Raw genomic sequence first — 24219 nt, forward strand, 5'->3', positions numbered from 1 at the left:
GTGTGCGGCTGAGCTCGGCAGACCATGCTGCGTCCAGTATGTGTGCGGCTGAGCTCGGCAGACCATGCAGGGACCAGTATGTGTGCGGCTGAGCTCGGCAGACCATGCAGGGGCCAGTATGTGTGTGGCTGAGCTCGGCAGACCATGCTGCGTCCAGTATGTGTGCGGCTGAGCTCGGCTGACCATGCAGGGGCCAGTATGTGTGCGGCTGAGCTCTGCAGACCATGCAGGGGCCAGTATGTGTGTGGCTGAGCTCGGCAGACCATGCAGGGGCCAGTATGTGTGCGGCTGAGCTCGGCAGACCATGCTGCGTCCAGTATGTGTGCGGCTGAGCTCGGCAGACCATGCAGGGGCCAGTATGTGTGCGGCTGAGCTCGGCAGACCATGCAGGGACCAGTATGTGTGCGGCTGAGCTCGGCAGACCATGCTGCGTCCAGTATGTGTGCGGCTGAGCTCGGCAGACCATGCAGGGACCAGTATGTGTGCGGCTGAGCTCGGCAGACCATGCTGCGTCCAGTATGTGTGCGGCTGAGCTCGGCAGACCATGCAGGGGCCAGTATGTGTGCGGTTGAGCTCGGCAGACCATGCAGGGGCCAGTATGTGTGCGGCTGAGCTCGGCAGACCATGCAGGGACCAGTATGTGTGCGGCTGAGCTCGGCTGACCATGCAGGGGCCAGTATGTGTGTGGCTGAGCTCGGCAGACCATGCAGGGGCCAGTATGTGTGCGGCTGAGCTCGGCAGACCATGCAGGGACCAGTATGTGTGCGGCTGAGCTCGGCTGACCATGCAGGGGCCAGTATGTGTGCGGCTGAGCTCAGCAGACCATGCAGGGACCAGTATGTGTGCGGCTGAGCTCGGCAGACCATGCAGGGGCCAGTATGTGTGTGGCTGAGCTCGGCTGACCATGCAGGGGCCAGTATGTGTGCGGCTGAGCTCGGCTGACCATGCAGGGACCAGTATGTGTGCGGCTGAGCTCGGCTGACCATGCAGGGGCCAGTATGTGTGCGGCTGAGCTCGGCAGACCATGCTGCGTCCAGTATGTGTGCGGCTGAGCTCGGCAGACCATGCAGGGGCCAGTATGTGTGTGGCTGAGCTCGGCAGACCATGCTGCGTCCAGTATGTGTGTGGCTGAGCTCGGCAGACCATGCAGGGGCCAGTATGTGTGTGGCTGAGCTCGGCAGACCATGCTGCGTCCAGTATGTGTGCGGCTGAGCTCGGCAGACCATGCAGGGACCAGTATGTGTGCGGCTGAGCTCGGCAGACCATGCAGGGGCCAGTATGTGTGCGGCTGAGCTCGGCTGACCATGCAGGGACCAGTATGTGTGCGGCTGAGCTCGGCAGACCATGCAGGGACCAGTATGTGTGCGGCTGAGCTCGGCTGACCATGCAGGGGCCAGTATGTGTGCGGCTGAGCTCGGCTGACCATGCAGGGACCAGTATGTGTGCGGCTGAGCTCGGCTGACCATGCAGGGACCAGTATGTGTGCGGCTGAGCTCGGCTGACCATGCAGGGGCCAGTATGTGTGCGGCTGAGCTCGGCAGACCATGCTGCGTCCAGTATGTGTGCGGCTGAGCTCGGCAGACCATGCTGCGTCCAGTATGTGTGCGGCTGAGCTCGGCAGACCATGCAGGGGCCAGTATGTGTGCGGCTGAGCTCGGCAGACCATGCAGGGACCAGTATGTGTGCGGCTGAGCTCGGCAGACCATGCAGGGGCCAGTATGTGTGCGGCTGAGCTCGGCAGACCATGCTGCGTCCAGTATGTGTGCGGCTGAGCTCGGCTGACCATGCAGGGGCCAGTATGTGTGCGGCTGAGCTCGGCAGACCATGCAGGGGCCAGTATGTGTGCGGTTGAGCTCGGCAGACCATGCAGGGGCCAGTATGTGTGCGGCTGAGCTCAGCAGACCATGCAGGGGCCAGTATGTGTGCGGTTGAGCTCGGCAGACCATGCAGGGACCAGTATGTGTGCGGCTGAGCTCGGCTGACCATGCAGGGGCCAGTATGTGTGTGGCTGAGCTCGGCAGATCATGCAGGGGCCAGTATGTGTGCGGCTGAGCTCGGCAGACCATGCAGGGACCAGTATGTGTGCGGCTGAGCTCGGCTGACCATGCAGGGGCCAGTATGTGTGCGGCTGAGCTCAGCAGACCATGCAGGGACCAGTATGTGTGCGGCTGAGCTCGGCAGACCATGCAGGGGCCAGTATGTGTGTGGCTGAGCTCGGCTGACCATGCAGGGGCCAGTATGTGTGCGGCTGAGCTCGGCTGACCATGCAGAGACCAGTATGTGTGCGGCTGAGCTCGGCAGACCATGCAGGGACCAGTATGTGTGCGGCTGAGCTCGGCTGACCATGCAGGGGCCAGTATGTGTGTGGCTGAGCTCGGCAGATCATGCAGGGGCCAGTATGTGTGCGGCTGAGCTCGGCAGACCATGCAGGGACCAGTATGTGTGCGGCTGAGCTCGGCTGACCATGCAGGGGCCAGTATGTGTGCGGCTGAGCTCAGCAGACCATGCAGGGACCAGTATGTGTGCGGCTGAGCTCGGCAGACCATGCAGGGGCCAGTATGTGTGTGGCTGAGCTCGGCTGACCATGCAGGGGCCAGTATGTGTGCGGCTGAGCTCGGCTGACCATGCAGGGGCCAGTATGTGTGCGGCTGAGCTCGGCTGACCATGCAGGGGCCAGTATGTGTGCGGCTGAGCTCGGCAGACCATGCAGGGACCAGTATGTGTGCGGCTGAGCTCGGCTGACCATGCAGGGGCCAGTATGTGTGTGGCTGAGCTCGGCAGACCATGCTGCGTCCAGTATGTGTGCGGCTGAGCTCGTCAGACCATGCAGGGACCAGTATGTGTGCGGCTGAGCCTGGCAGACCATGCAGGGGCCAGTGTGTGTGTAGCTGAGCACGGCAGGCCATGTAAGGGCCAGTATGTGTGTGGCTGAGCCCGGCAGGCCATGCAGGGGCCAGTATGTGTGTGGCTGAACCCGGCAGACCATGCAGGGGCCAGTGTGTGTGTAGCTGAGCACGGCAGGCCATGTAAGGGCCAGTATGTGTGTGGCTGAGCCCGGCAGGCCATGCAGGGGCCAGTATGTGTGTAGCTGAGCCCGCAGACCATGCAGGGGCCAGTATGTGTGTGGCTGAGCCCGCCAACTATGCTGTGTCCAGTATGTGTGTGGTTGAGCCCGCAGGCCATGCAGGGGCCAGTATGTGTGCGGCTGAACCCGCAGACCATGCAGGGGCCAGTATGTCTATGGTTGAGCCCGGCAGACCATGCAGGGGCCAGTATGTGTGCGGCTGAGCCCGCAGACAATGCAGGGGCCAGTATGTGCGGGTGAGCACGGCAGACAATGCAGGGGCCAGTATGTGCGGGTGAGCACGGCAGACCATGCAGGGGCCAGTATGTGTGTGGCTGAGCACGGCAGACCATGTAGAGGCCAGTATATGTGCGGGTGAGCCCGCAGACCATGCAGGGGCCAGTATGTGTGTGGCTGAGTCTGGCAGACCATGCAGAGGCCGCTATGTGTGTCGCTGAGCCCGCAGACAATGCAAGGGCCAGTATATGTGCAGCTGAGCTCGGCAGACCATGCAGGGGCCAGTATGTGTGTGGCTGAACCCGACAGGCCATGCAGGGGCCAGTATGTGTGCGGCTGAGCCTGGCAGGCCATGCAAGGGCCAGTATGTGTGTGGCTGAGCCCAGCAGACCATGCTGTGTCTAGTATGTGTGTGGCTGAACCCGGCAGACCATGCAGGGGCCAGTATGTGTGTAGCTGAGCATGGCAGGCCATGTAAGGGCCAGTATGTGTGTGGCTGAGCCCGGCAGGCCATGCAGGGGCCAGTATGTGTGTGGCTGAGCCCGCCAACTATGCTGTGTCCAGTATGTGTGTGGTTGAGCCCGCAGGCCATGCAGGGGCCAGTATGTCTATGGTTGAGCCCGGCAGACCATGTAAAGCCCAGTATGTGTGTGTCTGAGCCCGCAGACAATGCAGGGGCCAGTATGTGCGGGTGAGCACGGCAGACCATGCAGGGGCCAGTATGTGTGCGGCTGAGCTCGGCAGACCATGCAGGGACCAGTATGTGTGCGGCTGAGCTCGGCAGACCATGCAGCGTCCAGTATGTGTGCGGGTGAGCACGGCAGACCATGCAGGGGCCAGTATGTGTGTGGCTGAGCACGGCAGACCATGTAGAGGCCAGTATATGTGCGGGTGAGCCCGCAGACCATGCAGGGGCCAGTATGTGTGTGGCTGAGCCCGGCAGGCCATGTAGGGGCCAGTATGTGTGTGGTTGAGCTCGGCAGACCATGCTGCGTCCAGTATGTGTGCGGCTGAGCTCGGCAGGTCATGCTGCGTCCAGTATGTATGTGGCTGAGCTCGGCAGACCATGCTGCGTCCAGTATGTGTGCGGCTGAGCTCGGCTGACCATGCAGGGGCCAGTATGTGTGCGGTTGAGCTCGGCAGACCATGCTGCGTCCAGTATGTGTGCGGCTGAGCTCGGCAAACCATGCTGCGTCCAGTATGTGTGCGGCTGAGCTCGGCAGACCATGCAGGGGCCAGTATGTGTGCGGCTGAGCTCGGCAGACCATGCTGCGTCCAGTATGTGTGCGGCTGAGCTCGGCAGACCATGCTGTGTCCAGTATGTGTGCGGCTGAGCTCGGCAGACCATGCTGCGTCCAGTATGTGTGCGGCTGAGCTCGGCAGACCATGCAGGGACCAGTATGTGTGCGGCAGAGCTCGGCAGACCATGCAGGGGCCAGTATGTGTGTGGCTGAGCTCGGCAGACCATGCTGCGTCCAGTATGTGTGCGGCTGAGCTCGGCAGACCATGCAGGGACCAGTATGTGTGCGGCTGAGCTCGGCAGACCATGCTGCGTCCAGTATGTGTGCGGCTGAGCTCGGCAGACCATGCAGGGACCAGTATGTGTGCGGCTGAGCTCGGCAGACCATGCTGCGTCCAGTATGTGTGCGGCTGAGCTCGGCAGACCATGCAGGGGCCAGTATGTGTGCGGTTGAGCTCGGCAGACCATGCAGGGGCCAGTATGTGTGCGGCTGAGCTCGGCAGACCATGCAGGGACCAGTATGTGTGCGGCTGAGCTCGGCTGACCATGCAGGGGCCAGTATGTGTGTGGCTGAGCTCGGCAGACCATGCAGGGGCCAGTATGTGTGCGGCTGAGCTCGGCAGACCATGCAGGGACCAGTATGTGTGCGGCTGAGCTCGGCTGACCATGCAGGGGCCAGTATGTGTGCGGCTGAGCTCGGCAGACCATGCTGCGTCCAGTATGTGTGCGGCTGAGCTCGGCTGACCATGCAGGGACCAGTATGTGTGCGGCTGAGCTCGGCTGACCATGCAGGGGCCAGTATGTGTGCGGCTGAGCTCAGCAGACCATGCAGGGGCCAGTATGTGTGCGGCTGAGCTCGGCAGACCATGCAGGGGCCAGTATGTGTGTGGCTGAGCTCGGCTGACCATGCAGGGGCCAGTATGTGTGCGGCTGAGCTCGGCTGACCATGCAGGGACCAGTATGTGTGCGGCTGAGCTCGGCTGACCATGCAGGGGCCAGTATGTGTGCGGCTGAGCTCGGCAGACCATGCTGCGTCCAGTATGTGTGCGGCTGAGCTCGGCAGACCATGCCGGGACCAGTATGTGTGCGGCTGAGCTCGGCTGACCATGCAGGGGCCAGTATGTGTGTGGCTGAGCTCGGCTGACCATGCTGCGTCCAGTATGTGTGCGGCTGAGCTCGGCTGACCATGCAGGGGCCAGTATGTGTGTGGCTGAGCTCGGCAGACCATGCTGCGTCCAGTATGTGTGCGGCTGAGCTCGGCTGACCATGCTGCGTCCAGTATGTGTGCGGCTGAGCTCGGCAGACCATGCAGGGACCAGTATGGGTGCGGCTGAGCTCGGCAGACCATGCAGGGGCCAGTATGTGTGCGGCTGAGCTCGGCTGACCATGCAGGGACCAGTATGTGTGCGGCTGAGCTCGGCAGACCATGCAGGGACCAGTATGTGTGCGGCTGAGCTCGGCTGACCATGCAGGGGCCAGTATGTGTGCGGCTGAGCTCGGCTGACCATGCAGGGACCAGTATGTGTGCGGCTGAGCTCGGCTGACCATGCAGGGACCAGTATGTGTGCGGCTGAGCTCGGCTGACCATGCAAGGGCCAGTATGTGTGCGGCTGAGCTCGGCAGACCATGCTGCGTCCAGTATGTGTCGCAGGCGGGGAGGAGGGTGTCAGCACACCGCGCTCACCCCTTCTGCTCGGGTCCAGCAGTTGCTCCTGGTGGCTCGAGCTGCGGGCCGGATCCCGGGGTGTCTCGAGCGACGCTCCTCGCCCGTGAGTGAAAAGGGGGGGGGGTGTTTGTTGGGATTATAGTTCGTGACGCCACCCACGGTTGTGGTGATGGCACCACCGCTGCTCAGTGTGGGGGTCCTGGGGATGGTGATGGGAGCAGCCAGGTGTTGTGTTGCCCCTCCGTGGGTAGGGGTTGGTGATCCCGGGGCCCGGTGAAGAGATGTGAAGTGTAGGGCCTGGAGGGCGCAGGGACACGGGGGCAGCGCTATGCCTTGCGGCACTGTGGTACTCACTCAGCCTGAGACACGGACACAGTTTGTACGGTAAACCAACGGCTGGTAGGACGGTCCCACAGACGGTTGCACCTGCACTCCCGGTAGGTGACGGTGACGTCTCTCTTCCTTGCACCTGTTTGACTGATGGTAGCGGTGGATTCCCTCCGGTTACCCGCTCCCCGACTGCAATCTGGGCCGGAGGAGCTCTACACTTTGCCCGCAGGCGCTGGCCCTGGGGAAACTGGTGCCTTGGCGGTGGCGGTGTCTCCCCGGTAATGGTCGGGCTGTTGCCGTCAATCGGGACTTTGTTGCTGGGGGATCTGCGTCCCCTTCACTGACGGATTCGGCAAATTGGGCGACTCCTAGCCTTGCCGGGGTCCGAGAGGCCCCTGCCCTGGTGCTGACTGTCCTTCGGAACACTGCTCCAGACCACCGGGCACACAGCCAACGGGGTCCTTCCAGGAACTTCCAAACGGTCCCCCTCCGGACAGTCACCGCCGTCGCTGACCTTGCTGTTCTAGCCCTACACACAGCTGGGCTCTCAGGCTCTGTGCACTCTCTGCGCTCTCTCCACTTCTTGCTTTCCTCCTTTTCCACTTTCCTTTCCTTCACTTTCACTTCTTGTTGTTTACTCTAGCCCCTGCCTGGGCTAAGCTGCTTCTTTACTCAAGCCCTGCCTGGGCTAATCTGCTGTTGACACAGGCTCACCCTGGGCTCCTCTGCCTGACACTTCCTGCCTCCAGAGTTGTGAGCTCCTTGGTGGGCGGAGCCAACTGCCTGGCCCACCCCCTGGTGTGCATCACAGACTCCTGGAGGGAGGCAACAAGGATTTCTGGTTAGCAGGTGTGCCTACCTGGAGTGTGGAGTGTAGTGGTGTTGTTATCTGTGTCCCCTGGCTTGCCCAGGGCGACACATATGTGTGCGGCTGAGCTCGGCAGACCATGCTGCGTCCAGTATCTGTGCGGCTGAGCTCGGCAGACCATGCAGGGACCAGTATGTGTGCGGCTGAGCTCGGCAGACCATGCAGGGGCCAGTATGTGTGCGGCTGAGCTCGGCAGACCATGCTGCGTCCAGTATGTGTGCGGCTGAGCTCGGCTGACCATGCTGCGTCCAGTATGTGTGCGGCTGAGCTCGGCAGACCATGCTGCGTCCAGTATGTGTGCGGCTGAGCTCGGCAGACCATGCAGGGACCAGTATGTGTGCGGCTGAGCTCGGCAGACCATGCAGGGACCAGTATGTGTGCGGCTGAGCTCGGCAGACCATGCAGGGACCAGTATGTGTGCGGCTGAGCTCGGCAGACCATGCTGCGTCCAGTATGTGTGCGGCTGAGCTCGGCAGACCATGCAGGGACCAGTATGTGTGCGGCTGAGCTCGGCAGACCATGCTGCGTCCAGTATGTGTGTGGCTGAGCTCGGCAGACCATGCAGGGACCAGTATGTGTGCGGCTGAGCTCGGCAGACCATGCAGGGACCAGTATGTGTGCGGCTGAGCTCGGCAGACCATGCAGGGACCAGTATGTGTGTGGCTGAGCTCGGCAGACCATGCAGGGACCAGTATGTGTGCGGCTGAGCTCGGCAGACCATGCAGGGACCAGTATGTGTGCGGCTGAGCTCGGCAGACCATGCTGCGTCCAGTATGTGTGTGGCTGAGCTCGGCAGACCATGCAGGGGCCAGTATGTGTGTGACTGAGCTCGGCAGACCATGCAGGGACCAGTATGTGTGCGGCTGAGCTCGGCTGACCATGCAGGGGCCAGTATGTGTGCGGCTGAGCTCAGCAGACCATGCAGGGACCAGTATGTGTGCGGCTGAGCTCGGCAGACCATGCAGGGGCCAGTATGTGTGTGGCTGAGCTCGGCAGACCATGCTGCGTCCAGTATGTGTGCGGCTGAGCTCGGCAGACCATGCAGGGACCAGTATGTGTGCGGCTGAGCTCGGCAGACCATGCTGCGTCCAGTATGTGTGCGGCTGAGCTCGGCAGACCATGCAGGGGCCAGTATGTGTGCGGTTGAGCTCGGCAGACCATGCAGGGGCCAGTATGTGTGCGGCTGAGCTCGGCAGACCATGCAGGGACCAGTATGTGTGCGGCTGAGCTCGGCTGACTATGCAGGGGCCAGTATGTGTGTGGCTGAGCTCGGCAGACCATACAGGGGCCAGTATGTGTGCGGCTGAGCTCGGCAGACCATGCAGGGACCAGTATGTGTGCGGCTGAGCTCGGCTGACCATGCAGGGGCCAGTATGTGTGCGGCTGAGCTCAGCAGACCATGCAGGGACCAGTATGTGTGCGGCTGAGCTCGGCAGACCATGCAGGGGCCAGTATGTGTGTGGCTGAGCTCGGCTGACCATGCAGGGGCCAGTATGTGTGCGGCTGAGCTCGGCTGACCATGCAGGGACCAGTATGTGTGCGGCTGAGCTCGGCTGACCATGCAGGGGCCAGTATGTGTGTGGCTGAGCTCGGCAGACCATGCTGCGTCCAGTATGTGTGTGGCTGAGCTCGGCTGACCATGCAGGGGCCAGTATGTGTGTGGCTGAGCTCGGCTGACCATGCAGGGGCCAGTATGTGTGCGGCTGAGCTCGGCAGACCATGCAGGGACCAGTATGTGTGCGGCTGAGCTCGGCTGACCATGCAGGGGCCAGTATGTGTGTGGCTGAGCTCGGCAGACCATGCTGCGTCCAGTATGTGTGCGGCTGAGCTCGGCAGACCATGCAGGGACCAGTATGTGTGCGGCTGAGCTCGGCAGACCATGCAGGGACCAGTATGTGTGCGGCTGAGCTCGGCTGACCATGCAGGGGCCAGTATGTGTGTGGCTGAGCTCGGCAGACCATGCTGCGTCCAGTATGTGTGCGGCTGAGCTCGGCTGACCATGCAGGGGTCAGTATGTGTGCGGCTGAGCTCGGCTGACCATGCAGGGGCCAGTATGTGTGCGGCTGAGCTCGGCAGACCATGCTGCGTCCAGTATGTGTGCGGCTGAGCTCGGCAGACCATGCTGCGTCCAGTATGTGTGCGGCTGAGCTCGGCTGACCATGCAGGGGCCAGTATGTGTGCGGCTGAGCTCGGCTGACCATGCAGGGACCAGTATGTGTGCGGCTGAGCTCGGCAGACCATGCAGGGACCAGTACGTGTGCGGCTGAGCTCGGCTGACTATGCAGGGGCCAGTATGTGTGCTGCTGAGCTCGGCTGACCATGCAGGGGCCAGTATGTGTGCGGCTGAGCTCGGCAGACCATGCAGGGGCCAGTATGTGTGCGGCTGAGCTCGGCTGACCATGCAGGGGCCAGTATGTGTGCGGCTGAGCTCGGCAGACCATGCAGGGGCCAGTATGTGTATGGCTGAGCTTGGCAGACCATGCTGCGTCCAGTATGTGTGCGGCTGAGCTCGGCAGACCATGCAGGGGCCAGTATGTGTGTGGCTGAGCTCGGCTGACCATGCAGGGGCCAGTATGTGTGTGGCTGAGCTCGGCAGACCATGCAGGGACCAGTATGTGTGCGGCTGAGCTTGGCTGACCATGCAGGGGCCAGTATGTGTGCGGCTGAGCTCGGCAGACCATGCAGGGGCCAGTATGTGTGCGGCTGAGCTCGGCTGACCATGCAGGGACCAGTATGTGTGCGGCTGAGCTCGGCTGACCATGCAGGGACCAGTATGTGTGCGGCTGAGCTTGGCAGACCATGCTGCGTCCAGTATGTGTGCGGCTGAGCTCGGCTGACCATGCAGGGGCCAGTATGTGTGCGGCTGAGCTCGGCTGACTATGCAGGGACCAGTATGTGTGCGGCTGAGCTCGGCAGACCATGCAGGGGCCAGTATGTGTATGGCTGAGCTTGGCAGACCATGCTGCGTCCAGTATGTGTGCGGCTGAGCTGGGCAGACCATGCAGGGGCCAGTATGTGTGTGGCTGAGCTCGGCAGACCATGCAGGGACCAGTATGTGTGCGGCTGAGCTCGGCTGACCATGCAGGGGCCAGTATGTGTGCGGCTGAGCTCAGCAGACCATGCTGCGTCCAGTATGTGTGCGGCTGAGCTCGGCAGACCATGCAGGGGCCAGTATGTGTGTGGCTGAGCTCGGCAGACCATGCAGGGACCAGTATGTGTGCGGCTGAGCTTGGCTGACCATGCAGGGGCCAGTATGTGTGCGGCTGAGCTCGGCAGACCATGCAGGGGCCAGTATGTGTGCGGCTGAGCTCGGCTGACCATGCAGGGGCCAGTATGTGTGCGGCTGAGCTCGGCTGACCATGCAGGGACCAGTATGTGTGCGGCTGAGCTCGGCAGACCATGCAGGGACCAGTATGTGTGCGGCTGAGCTCGGCAGACCATGCTGCGTCCAGTATGTGTGCGGCTGAGCTCGGCAGACCATGCAGGGGCCAGTATGTGTGCGGCTGAGCTCGGCAGACCATGCTGCGTCCAGTATGTGTGCGGCTGAGCTCGGCAGACCATGCTGCGTCCAGTATGTGTGCGGCTGAGCTCGGCAGACCATGCAGGGGCCAGTATGTGTGCGGCTGAGCTCGGCAGACCATGCTGCGTCCAGTATGTGTGCGGCTGAGCTCGGCAGACCATGCTGCGTCCAGTATGTGTGCGGCTGAGCTCGGCAGACCATGCAGGGGTCAGTATGTGTGCGGCTGAGCTCGGCAGACCATGCAGGGACCAGTATGTGTGCGGCTGAGCTCGGCTGACCATGCAGGGGCCAGTATGTGTGCGGCTGAGCTCGGCTGACCATGCAGGGACCAGTATGTGTGCGGCTGAGCTCGGCAGACCATGCTGCGTCCAGTATGTGTGCGGCTGAGCTCGGCTGACCATGCAGGGGCCAGTATGTGTGCGGCTGAGCTCGGCTGACCATGCAGGGACCAGTATGTGTGCGGCTGAGCTCGGCAGACCATGCTGCGTCCAGTATGTGTGCGGCTGAGCTCGGCTGACCATGCAGGGGCCAGTATGTGTGCGGCTGAGCTCGGCTGACCATGCAGGGGCCAGTATGTGTGCGGCTGAGCTCGGCTGACCATGCAGGGACCAGTATGTGTGCGGCTGAGCTCGGCAGACCATGCTGCGTCCAGTATGTGTGCGGCTGAGCTCGGCAGACCATGCAGGGGCCAGTATGTGTGCGGCTGAGCTCGGCTGACCATGCAGGGGCCAGTATATGTGCGGCTGAGCTCGGCAGACCATGCAGGGGCCAGTATGTGTGCGGCTGAGCTCGGCAGACCATGCAGAGGCCAGTATGTGTGTGGCTGAGCTCGGCTGACCATGCAGGGGCCAGTATGTGTGCGGCTGAGCTCGGCAGACCATGCAGGGGTCAGTATGTGTGCGGCTGAGCTCGGCAGACCATGCAGGGACCAGTATGTGTGCGGCTGAGCTCGGCTGACCATGCAGGGACCAGTATGTGTGTGGCTGAGCTCGGCAGACCATGCAGGGGCCAGTATGTGTGCGGCTGAGCTCGGCTGACCATGCAGGGACCAGTATGTGTGCGGCTGAGCTCGGCAGACCATGCAGAGACCAGTATGTGTGCGGCTGAGCTCGGCAGACCATGCAGGGACCAGTATGTGTGCGGCTGAGCTCGGCAGACCATGCAGGGACCAGTATGTGTGCGGCTGAGCTCGGCTGACCATGCAGGGACCAGTATGTGTGCGGCTGAGCTCGGCAGACCATGCAGGGGCCAGTATGTGTGCGGCTGAGCTTGGCAGACCATGCAGGGACCAGTATGTGTGCGGCTGAGCTCGGCAGACCATGCAGGGGTCAGTATGTGTGTGGCTGAGCTCGGCTGACCATGCAGGGACCAGTATGTGTGTGGCTGAGCTCGGCAGACCATGCAGGGGCCAGTATGTGTGCGGCTGAGCTCGGCTGACCATGCAGGGACCAGTATGTGTGCGGCTGAGCTCGGCTGACCATGCAGGGACCAGTATGTGTGCGGCTGAGCTCGGCTGACCATGCAGGGACCAGTATGTGTGCGGCTGAGCTCGGCAGACCATGCTGCGTCCAGTATGTGTGCGGCTGAGCTCGGCTGACCATGCAGGGACCAGTATGTGTGCGGCTGAGCTCGGCAGACCATGCAGGGGCCAGTATGTGTGCGGCTGAGCTCGGCTGACCATGCAGGGACCAGTATGTGTGCGGCTGAGCTCGGCTGACCATGCAGGGACCAGTATGTGTGCGGCTGAGCTCGGCTGACCATGCAGAGGCCAGTATGTGTGTGGCTGAGCTCGGCAGACCATGCAGGGGCCAGTATGTGTGCGGCTGAGCTCGGCTGACCATGCAGGGGCCAGTATGTGTGCGGCTGAGCTCGGCTGACCATGCAGGGACCAGTATGTGTGCGGCTGAGCTCGGCTGACCATGCAGGGACCAGTATGTGTGCGGCTGAGCTCGGCTGACCATGCAGGGACCAGTATGTGTGCGGCTGAGCTCGGCAGACCATGCTGCGTCCAGTATGTGTGCGGCTGAGCTCGGCTGACCATGCAGGGACCAGTATGTGTGCGGCTGAGCTCGGCAGACCATGCAGGGGCCAGTATGTGTGCGGCTGAGCTCGGCTGACCATGCAGGGACCAGTATGTGTGCGGCTGAGCTCGGCTGACCATGCAGGGGCCAGTATGTGTGTGGCTGAGCTCGGCAGACCATGCAGGGACCAGTATGTGTGCGGCTGAGCTCGGCTGACCATGCAGGGGCCAGTATGTGTGCGGCTGAGCTCGGCTGACCATGCAGGGACCAGTATGTGTGCGGCTGAGCTCAGCAGACCATGCTGCGTCCAGTATGTGTGCGGCTGAGCTCGGCTGACCATGCAGGGGCCAGTATGTGTATGGCTGAGCTCGGCAGACCATGCAGGGGCCAGTATGTGTGCGGCTGAGCTCGGCTGACCATGCAGGGGCCAGTATGTGTGTGGCTGAGCTCGGCAGACCATGCAGGGACCAGTATGTGTGCGGCTGAGCTCGGCAGACCATGCAGGGGCCAGTATGTGTGCGGCTGAGCTCGGCAGACCATGCAGGGACCAGTATGTTAAAAAAGGAGGATTTGAAGAACAAGAACCACTGACTAAAAGGCAATGATAAATTCCAATATGTTATTAACAAATTATAAAAATGTGAAATCAAGAGACTAGGAGGGTAGAGATGACCCGCACATATAAAGACAGGGAGCATAGAAAACCCCTCACAGACAGTGCGAACATTGACTTATTATAAGGAAAAAGGGGAAAGACCTCAACTGATCAATAAATATAGATTTACTAGAAGGTGGCCCGATTCTACGCATCGGGTATTCTAGAATTTACGTATTGTGTAGTTTATGTATGATTTTTGTTATATATATATATATATATAGAGAGAGAGATGTTGTTGTCTGTAGTTACCAAGTGTTTGTGTAGGGGCTGTACATGTTCTGGGTGTTGTCTGGGTGTGACGGGGGGTGAGAGCGGTGTTGTATGTGTGTTGCGTGTGTTGCGTTGTTTGTGGAGCGCTGTGTGTCTGTAGCGTTGTGTGTGTGTTGCGCGGTTTGTGTGTGTGTGGTGTGTTTTGGGGGGAGGTATGTTTTGTGCAATGTGTGTGTTGTGCGGTATGTGCGTATATTTGTGTGTGCCGCGGTGTTTGTGTGTTGGGTGTTGTGTGTGTGCAGCGTTGTCTGTGTGTGTGGGTGTCTGAGTAGGGCAGTTGTTTGTGGTTCCTAGTGTGTGTGTGTGTGTGTGTGGTGTGGTGTGTTGTGCAGTGCGCGCGCGCGCGCGTGTGTGTGTGTGTGTGTGTGTGTGTGTGTGCGCATCAGCCTCTCTTCTCTCAGCCTACCTCTCCCAGCCTCCTTCCTCCCAGCCTCCCTCAGCATCAGCCTCCCTCTCCCAGCCTCCCCAGCATCAGCCTCCGCCAGCATCAGCCTCTCTCCTTCCAGCCTCCTCCAGCATCAGCCTCCCTCTCCCAGCCTTCCCCAGGATCAGCCTCTCTCCTCCCAGCCTCTGTCCTCCCAGCCTTCCCCAGCATCAGCTTTCCCCTCCCAGCCTCCCTCAGCATCAGCCTTCCCCAGCATCAGCCTCCCGTTCCCAGCCTTCCCCAGGATCAGCCTCTCTCCTCCCAGCCTCCTTCCTCCCAGCCTTCCCCAGCATCAGCTTTCCCCTCCCAGCCTCCCTCAGCATCAGCCTCCCTCAGCATCAGCCTCCCGTTCCCAGCCTTCCCCAGGATCAGCCTCTCTCCTCCCAGCCTCCCTCAGCATCAGCCTTCCCCTCCCAGTCTCCCCCAGCATCAGCCTCCCCAAGCATCAGCCTCCACCAGCATTAGCCTCTCTCCTTCCAGCCTCCTCCAGCATCAGCCTCCCTCTCCCAGCCTTCCCCAGGATCAGCCTCTCTCCTCCCAGCCTCCGTCCTCCCAGCCTTCCCCAGCATCAGCTTTCCCCTCCCAGCCTCCCTCAGCATCAGCCTTCCCCAGCATCAGCCTCCCGTTCCCAGCCTTCCCCAGGATCAGCCTCTCTCCTCCCAGCCTCCGTCCTCCCAGCCTTCCCTAGCATCAGCTTTCCCCTCCCAGCCTCCCTCAGCATCAGCCTCCCTCAGCATCAGCCTCCCGTTCCCAGCCTTCCCCAGGATCAGCCTCTCTCCTCCCAGCCTCCTTCCTCCCAGCCTCCCTCAGCATCAGCCTTCCCCTCCCAGTCTCCCCCAGCATCAGCCTCCCCAAGCATCAGCCTCCACCAGCATTAGCCTCTTTCCTTCCAGCCTCCCCCAGCATCAGCCTCCCCAAGCATCAGCCTCCACCAGCATCAGCCTCCCTCGTCCCAGCCTCCCCCTCCCAGCCTCCCCCACCATCAGCCTCTCTCCTCCCAGCCTTCCCCATGATCAGCCTCTCTGCTCCCAGCCTCCTCCAGCACGCCGTGCTCCTCTGCCGACACTCACACACCCGATCGCATCCACTCACACACACCCGATCGCATCCACTCACACACACCCGATCGCATCCACTCACACACACCCGATCGCATCCACTCACACACACCCGATCGCATCCACTCACACACACCCGATCGCATACACTCACACACACAGACACTGACGATATCGCACATATGCGCTTATACTCACAACATCCGGGGATATCACATGCTTCTGGCCATGTGATCCTCCGGCAGGTCCTGGAAGATCACAACAGCACAGTATCGAGGCCGAGAAGCAAGCGATATCCCAGGATGTTGTGAGTATGTGGATGCGATGTGATCTGATTTGTGTGAGTGAGTGTGATCTGATTTGTGTGTGTGTGTGTGTGTGTGTGTGTGCTGTTATGTGTCTGTATGTTCCGCAGCTGCAGGACCTTGATGTGTGGATGCGATGTGATGTGTGTGTGAGGTGTGTGTGAGAGTGAGTGTGAGCCGGTGTACACTGGTAACTATGATACACATCGGGTAACTAAGGGACCTTAGTTACCCGATGTGTATAATGGTTACCAGCTTTCACGGCCTCCGTGAAGATCCCAGCATCGCAAGGTTATGTCTGGCGCTGCCGGGATCCTGACGGAGCCGGTGTAGAAGCAAGCGATATCCCAGCATGTTGTGATGTGTGAGGTGTGTGTGAGAGTGAGTGTGACAGTGAGTGTGATGTGATGTGTGTGTGTACTCACCTGGGAATCGGAGCCCCGTGTCAGTTGGGCCACAGCGAGCGTGGATTGCGTGAGGGGGGCGGGGCCTGCAGAGAGCCGGGGCGAGAGGCCAATCCGTGTGGGGGGGCGGGGCCATGGCGAGCCCAGCGGCCAATCAGCTTTGTGTCACCGTAAGGACACAATTTCGGAGCATGATAGACAGATAGACAGACAGATAGACAGACAGACAGACAGACAGAATAAGGCAATTATATATATAGATGTTTTTCGTAATCAAAAAAGCCTCACAATAGTGTGACAATTAATGACAAAAAGGGTCACTTATCCAATATTAGAGCTGGTGCAATTGTAAAAAATTTTTTGGGTTACAGAAGGACCTGCCATAGTGCTGGAGTGAATGAAAAATACTGTAGAAAAATGTGGAAATGGGGCCCCTGACGGTACAGGAAACATAGAGTGATACCCCTGTGTCCAGCATCATACGGTGCTATACAGATTCCATGGCAGCACCCACATAGAATCAACTCTAGTGAATGGAAGAATTGTAAGTCTACATAGAGAACGATACAGACTGATCAGGGCTGATACTACAATGCAATCATGGCCACAAAGAGACCAGACCAGGGAGAGCCTGGATTTCTATATCGCCCCTGGAAAAATCACCACAGCGAAACGATCGTTGGGGATCTCCCCCTCCCACCCACTGCGACCACTCTACTGGTGAGGTAATTACTTCACTCTTTGCATGCCAAGTTCGGCATAGCTGCCCTAATCCATCCTTGTTATAATTCAGTGACCGCGGAGGATCAAAAAGGGGTAGAATCTAGGAAACGCAGAGAATCACCAGAGTGGTTGGAAACTCAGTTAACTGCAGCCCTGTAACTAACAACACAACTAGAAGTAGCCGTGGGAGATGCCTACGATAACCTAGTTGCCTTGACACAGCTGGAGAGCTAATTGTTCCTAAAGAGAGAAAAACAAGGAAAGCTAATCTTCCTCGGAGCCGTCCCCCAAAGATATAGATAGCCCCCAAACATGTAAAGCCGGGGAGACAAGATGAAACACAGTACATAGGTAGAAAACAGATTCAGCAAAGATGAGGCCCAAACTATTTATATAGGAAAGGACAGAAAAGAGCACTGTCTGCAGCTGTGCAATACCCTAAAAAAACCAACACACCTGATATGAAAAAAGCTGAGACCACACGATCTCTCCCCCACTATATCAGTACTCTGGTGTTACTGGAATCCAAGCAAAACACTAATATAGAGGAGGACTGACATTAATACCAAGCATGACAAAACAAAAATACATTACAGAATATGGAGCGGTACACAGACATACCTATCAGGGGATGATCCAACTCCACCCAGACTCCACACCAGCAAAACCAGGAGACAAGCCTTAGTACCACAAAAATAATAACAAGTAAATGTAAACAACTAGCAAAAGGTACGAAGACCTTATCTGTAAGGAGTTCAGGTGGAAACAGAAGATAGGGCAGGTTTTAGAATGTCCACAGCACCACATGAGACAACATTGATCACCGACCCAGACCAAGAGAACATGACTCGCCCACCCCAGGGCTATGGGACACCCGGTGCCGGGCCGGACTTGTCCGGTGGTAGTCAGTGGTGGCTGGGCCCGGCTCCGTGGCCCTGGTGGGTGTCAGTAAAATATGTGGCTTATGAATTAAAGTTTGTGTTCGTGACGCCACCTGTGGCATGCGGCTATGAAGCCGCCGCTGCTGTGTAAGGCCTCCGGGGTGATGATGTGGCAGCAATGATGGTACTGCTCCCCACAGGTGGAGCAATGCCCGGGGCACTGTTGGTGCTCATGAGAGTCTATGATGTAGTGGAAGTTTAAGCAGCTAAAATAACAGAGACCACTCCAAGGGTGCAGTTCAAGTTCTTTACTCACAATTCTTGTCGGGGCCCAGGAACCCTTGGACTGCTGGGACCACTGTCAGGGACCTCCGCCGTTTCTGGGTGATTCTTGGAGCAAAACCCGGTACCCTTCTCTTTAGTGTCTCTTTCTTCTGCTGTCTTCCTTAGCCTTGCCTTTGATAGGATAAACCTGGCTTGGCCTCCACTTCAGCCTCCAGGCTGGGGGGTCACCTGTCGGCTGATTACCCCTTTTCTGGAAGTTCTGCTATGGGTTCTGGCCCGGGGAGTTTACAACATTCCCTGGGCCTCGGTTTTTACTGTTTGGAGATGATCTTTGCACTCCTCCAGTCTCTAGGGACCGTCCCCTGTTGCAGCTTGGTCCCTCCACCGGTGTTCTTGTGGAACAGGCCACCGTAGCTCTAAACTGCCCTGGACAGCTATACAGACTACCCGTGGCCCTGCGACTCCTTCTATTCTCTGCTTGGTGTCACCTGGACCCTCCGAGTCCCAGGATCTTCACCAGAAAGGGTCTCTTTCTTTCCTTGCAGCTCCTGACTGACTTGGAGCTTTCTTTCTTTTCTTTCTCCTCCTTGCCTGCCTCCAGCAGGCCTCCTCCTCCTTCCCCACTCTCTCTTCACCGACAGCTACATGCTGGCTCCTCACTCTCTCACTCCCTGAGGTAAACTGAAACTCTGACCTTCCTCTCTGCTCTACACTCGGCTGGCTCTCCCCACCCCCCGGTTGCTAAGCTACCACCCTATGGGAGCAGGGATGGGTCTTATGTCTCCTCCCAGCATGCAGCATGGGAGGGTTGTCTGCCACTTTCCCTGGTCCCAGTGTGTTCCTAGCAATGGGTGTAGTGTGGATTTACCAGGGGACCGGTGTTCACTCCCTTCCTCTCCCAGAATGGGGCATCACACCGCTGATGGGGTGCAATGACCTGTGGCGACGGAAGCCTCAGGGGCGCCACAAACACTACTCAGTTATATAGGCCCAGGCTGAGCAGCCTGATTTCCAATCATCATCAGCTGTCTGGCTTCTGTTAAGCAGAGCAACTCTACTACCAGCACTGGCCACAAGAGGGAGTCCCAACCCGGAACCCAGTCCAAATGTGTTCACAACACATCCTCTTATTTTGATACACAGCCTAGATAAGCGCAAGGCTGGGGCCTGAAGCCAATAGCCATGGGCTTTATCTGTGTTGGTATCAATATATAGAGGAACTGCATAGCATTTTTTTTATTTATTTATTTTACACCAGTATAATGCTGTCAGAGAGGGTGGGGATGCTGTCTGACTGCAGCCAATCAGAGACACCGGTGGGCTGGGAAAGCAGTGAATATGTATGAGGGATAATTATTGGCCCCAGAAGTAGCGCTGCAGCTGCAGGGAGACTTGGTAAGTATGTCGTGATTTAACCCTTTTGCTATCTTTTTTGTCCCCTGGAAGCACAGACAGCAGACTGTGCAGACTAGGCGATTGTGGAGTTTGCAGTCTGAGACCTTGGTCATGGCTTTGGTGTTTGTTGTTGCTACTGCTGCTGATGTTATTAACAAGTGCCTGGGTGGTGCAACAATCAAACGGTGTCTCCACCGCTGTGACTTTTACAATTTGTCTTTTTTATACAGTTAGGTCCAGAAATATTTGGACAGTGACACAATTCTCGCGAGTTGGGCTCTCCATGCCACCACATTGGATTTGAAATGAAACCTCTACAACAGAATTCAAGTGCAGATTGTAACGTTTAATTTGAAGGTTTGAACAAAAATATCTGATAGAAATTGTAGGAATTGTCACATTTCTTTACAAACACTCCACATTTTAGGAGGTCAAAAGTAATTGGACAAATAAACCAAACCCAAACAAAATATTTTTATTTTCAATATTTTGTTGCGAATCCTTTGGAGGCAATCACTGCCTTAAGTCTGGAACCCATGGACATCACCAAACGCTGGGTTTCCTCCTTCTTAATGCTTTGCCAGGCCTTTACAGCCGCAGCCTTCAGGTCTTGCTTGTTTGTGGGTCTTTCCGTCTTAAGTCTGGATTTGAGCAAGTGAAATGCATGCTCAATTGGGTTAAGATCTGGTGATTGACTTGGCCATTGCAGAATGTTCCACTTTTTTGCACTCATGAACTCCTGGGTAGCTTTGGCTGTATGCTTGGGGTCATTGTCCATCTGTACTATGAAGCGCTGTCCGATCAACTTTGCGGCATTTGGCTGAATCTGGGCTGAAAGTATATCCCGGTACACTTCAGAATTCATCCGGCTACTCTTGTCTGCTGTTATGTCATCAATAAACACAAGTGACCCAGTGCCATTGAAAGCCATGCATGCCCATGCCATCACGTTGCCTCCACCATGTTTTACAGAGGATGTGGTGTGCCTTGGATCATGTGCCGTTCCCTTTCTTCTCCAGTCTTTTTTCTTCCCATCATTCTGGTACAGGTTGATCTTGGTCTCATCTGTCCATAGAATACTTTTCCAGAACTGAGCTGGCTTCATGAGGTGTTTTTCAGCAAATGTAACTCTGGCCTGTCTATTTTTGGAATTGATGAATGGTTTGCATCTAGATGTGAACCCTTTGTATTTACTTTCATGGAGTCTTCTCTTTACTGGTGACTTAGAGACAGATACACCTACTTCACTGAGAGTGTTCTGGACTTCAGTTGATGTTGTGAACGGGTTCTTCTTCACCAAAGAAAGTATGCGGCGATCATCCACCACTGTTGTCATCCGTGGACGCCCAGGCCTTTTTGAGTTCCCAAGCTCACCAGTCAATTCCTTTTTTCTCAGAATGTATCCGACTGTTAATTTTGCTACTCCAAGCATGTCTGCTATCTCTCTGATGGATTTTTTCTTTTTTTTCAGCCTCAGGATGTTCTGCTTCACCTCAGTTGAGAGTTCCTTAGACCGCATGTTGTCTGGTCACAGCAACAGCTTCCAAATGCAAAACTACACACCTGTAATCAACCCCAGACCTTTTAACTACTTCATTGATTACAGGTTAATGAGGGAGACGCCTTCAGAGTTAATTGCAGCCCTTAGAGTCCCTTGTCCAATTACTTTTGGTCCCTTGAAAAAGAGGAGGCTATGCATTACAGAGCTGTGATTCCTAAACCCTTTCTCCGATTTGGATGTGAAAACTCTCATATTGCAGCTGGGAGTGTGCACTTTCAGCCCATATTATATATATATAATTGTATTTCTGAACATGTTTTTGTAAACAGCTAAAATAACAAAACTTGTGTCACTATCCAAATATTTCTGGACCTAACTGTATGTATGAAGCACCTAATATTTCTTGCATTCCTCTTCTTTTTGCTTCCTCCTGAGTCACGACGACCAGCCCTGTCTGGTGCATGGTCCATGCCTGACTGCACACTAAGACACTATGGGTAATGTGGGGTAATTGATACCACTGTCCTGGTGTCTGCCCTTTATTTTTGGAAAGGCGGACACTACAAATTGGGTGTCCAACTTGTGTCTTGTCTGTAGTGGCAGGGTTTTCAGAGCAACAGGCCAAGTCCTGTCATTCATCCATCTCCTCACTTGAAAGCTGTAAATTCAGGGCCAGACACTGTCTGGTGCAAGTCCCTTGCTTCACTGCAGGGCCAAAGGGCTATGGGTACTCTGGGGCAATTGATGCCACTGTCCTGGTGTCTAACCCTAATTTGGGGAAATGGGGACTCCTAGTTCGGTGTCCTTGTTGTGTGTTGCCTGTAGCAGTAGGGCTCCCAGACTGGCCGGCACGTAGCTACCTTTCACTCATCTACCGCTCTTACTATCCTTAAATGTGTGTAGCAATAGCAGCCTATGAAGCTAATATTGCAGTCAGCTGAGTGTGGCTGAGCAGAAAGGCAGTTTGAGCTGTTGTATGAGGTAGGAGGGTTCGCAGCCCACCAGGCCTACACCTGTCACTCATTCACCTCAATATTTCTTATGTTAATAATCTAGGAAGCTAATGGCTGTGCCACAACAGTGTGGCTGCACTGTAAAACGGTTTGAGCTGTTTTTGGCAGCTTTTGGACCCCTAAAGGTGTTGTGTATAGCTTTGTTTTTGCCTACCGTTGAATTCCACGGGGAACACAGGTGAATTCAGTGAACACAAACCAAATCAAACCTTGGCAGGTTTGCTCATCTATAATTATGAATTGTTACTTGTGTACAGGATCAGAACTAATAACATCACATGAATACATCACCAGAACCACCAACAGTACAGAAATTAATCACCAGAACCACCAGCAGTACAGAAATTCATCACCAGATCCACCACTAGTACAAACATCTATCATAAGAACCACTGGCAGTACAGAAATTCATCACCAGAACCACTAGCAGTACAGAAATGTATCATTAGATCCATTAACAGTACAGAAATGTCTCACCAGAACCACCAGCAGTACAACAATGTATCATCAGAACCACTAGCAGTACAGAAATTCATCAGCAGAACCACCAACAGTACAGAAATTTATCATCAGAACCACTAGCAGTACAGATATTAATCACCAGAGCCATACAGAGTCACACAGTGACAGAGACGCACACAGAGACAGACACACAGAGACAGAGACACAAAGAGACAGAGACACACAGAGACAGAGACACACAGAGACAGAGACACAAAGAGACAGAGACACAAAGAGACAGAGACACAAAGAGACAGAGACACACAGAGACAAAGACACACAGAGACAGAGACACACAGAGACAGAGACAAAGACACACAGAGACAAAGACACACAGACACAGAGAGGCAGACAGAGAGGGGAAACAGACTTTCAGAGAGGGAGACAGACAGATAGAGAGGGAGAGAGACACAGAGACACTTATTTAATATCCCAGGCAACGCCAGGTACTACAGCTAGTATTAGAGATAATGATATTTATAGAGCGGAATCAGCATTACTGAAGAATAACAGTATTACTATTGTCATTGTCATTATGATATCATTAATATTAGAGGGTTGTATTATTATGTATTATTACTATAATTATTAGTTGGGGTGGGGTAATAGTGTAGTAATAATAATATAATAATAATATTACCCCCTGCCATCTGATAATACAAATAGTAATAATAGTCACTAATATTACAATTAAAGAGAAATATTCCCCCTCCTCTAATAATCATCACATTGATATTGGAGCAGTAATAAGGGATTGCTGATATCGCTGCTGAGATTGATGTGCGGTTTACTTTAGTTGATGGGTGAGATGAAGTCTCACAATCTTCTATGCTGGGCACCATCCTCCTCCTCGGTTCCTCTCCCCCTCCTCGGGCTCTTCCCCCCTTCCTCGTGCTCCTCTCCCCCTCCTCGGGCTCCTCTCCCCCTCCTCGGGCTCCTCTCCCCCTCCTCGGGCTCCTCTCCCCTTCCTCGTGCTCCTCTCCCCCTCCTCGGGCTCCTCTCCCCCTCCTCGGGCTCCTCTCCCCCTCCTTGTGCTCCTCTTCAGTAGTGTGGACCTTCTCCTGCCAGTGACCCTGATGAAAATTACTCATTGCTCAGGAGTCTGCTCCTCTTTCTTGTCCAGTACAAAAGGGGTTAAAGATGGAAACCCTCCCAGTGTGTATTGGGGGAGGCTGCTTTTTGGTCTTGGGCTCTGGTTTATGTGATTTCCAGAACAGACAAATGAAACTCCCAGTGATTATTGTGCGAGACGGTCCTCAACTCACCAGAACTACTGCACGGGACAGAGGAGCAGGACCTAACCCTGAGTGACAGACCTGAACCTGAGAGACGAACCAGAACCTGAGAGATAAACCTGACCCTGAGAGACGGACCAGAACCTGAGAGACAAACCTGACCCTGAGAGACGGACCTGACCCTGAGAGATGGACCAGGCCCTGTGAGATGGACCTGACCCTGAGAGACGGACCAGAACCTGAGAGACAAACCTGACCCTGAGAGATGGACCAGAACCTGAGAGACAAACCTGACCCTGAGAGACGGACCTGAACCTGAGAGATGGACCTGAACCTAGGAAACGGACCAGACCCTGAGAGACAAACCTGACCCTAAGAGATGGACCTAACCCTGAGTGACGGACCTGAACCTGAGAGACAGACCTGACCGTGAGAGACGAACCTAAACCTGAGAGTCGGACCTGACCCTGAGAGACGGACCTGACCCAGAGAGACGGACTTGACCCTGAGAGATGGACCTGACCCTGAGAAACGGACCTGACCCTGAGAGATGGACCTGATGCTGAGAGATGGACCTAACCCTGAGAGATGGACCTAACCCTGAGAGACGGACCTGACCC

At 56.7% G+C, this 24219-nt stretch overlaps 1 protein-coding gene across 1 annotated transcript in view; it reads left to right on the top strand.

The window, feature by feature from the left end:
- LOC142303676 (kazal-type serine protease inhibitor domain-containing protein 1-like) overlaps nucleotides 1-24219 on the top strand; it is a 66915-nt gene that overhangs the window by 41496 nt on the left and 1200 nt on the right. The window lies entirely within an intron of this gene.

Source organism: Anomaloglossus baeobatrachus, chromosome 1, assembly GCF_048569485.1.
Source record: "Anomaloglossus baeobatrachus isolate aAnoBae1 chromosome 1, aAnoBae1.hap1, whole genome shotgun sequence".
NCBI lineage: Eukaryota > Metazoa > Chordata > Amphibia > Anura > Aromobatidae > Anomaloglossus > Anomaloglossus baeobatrachus.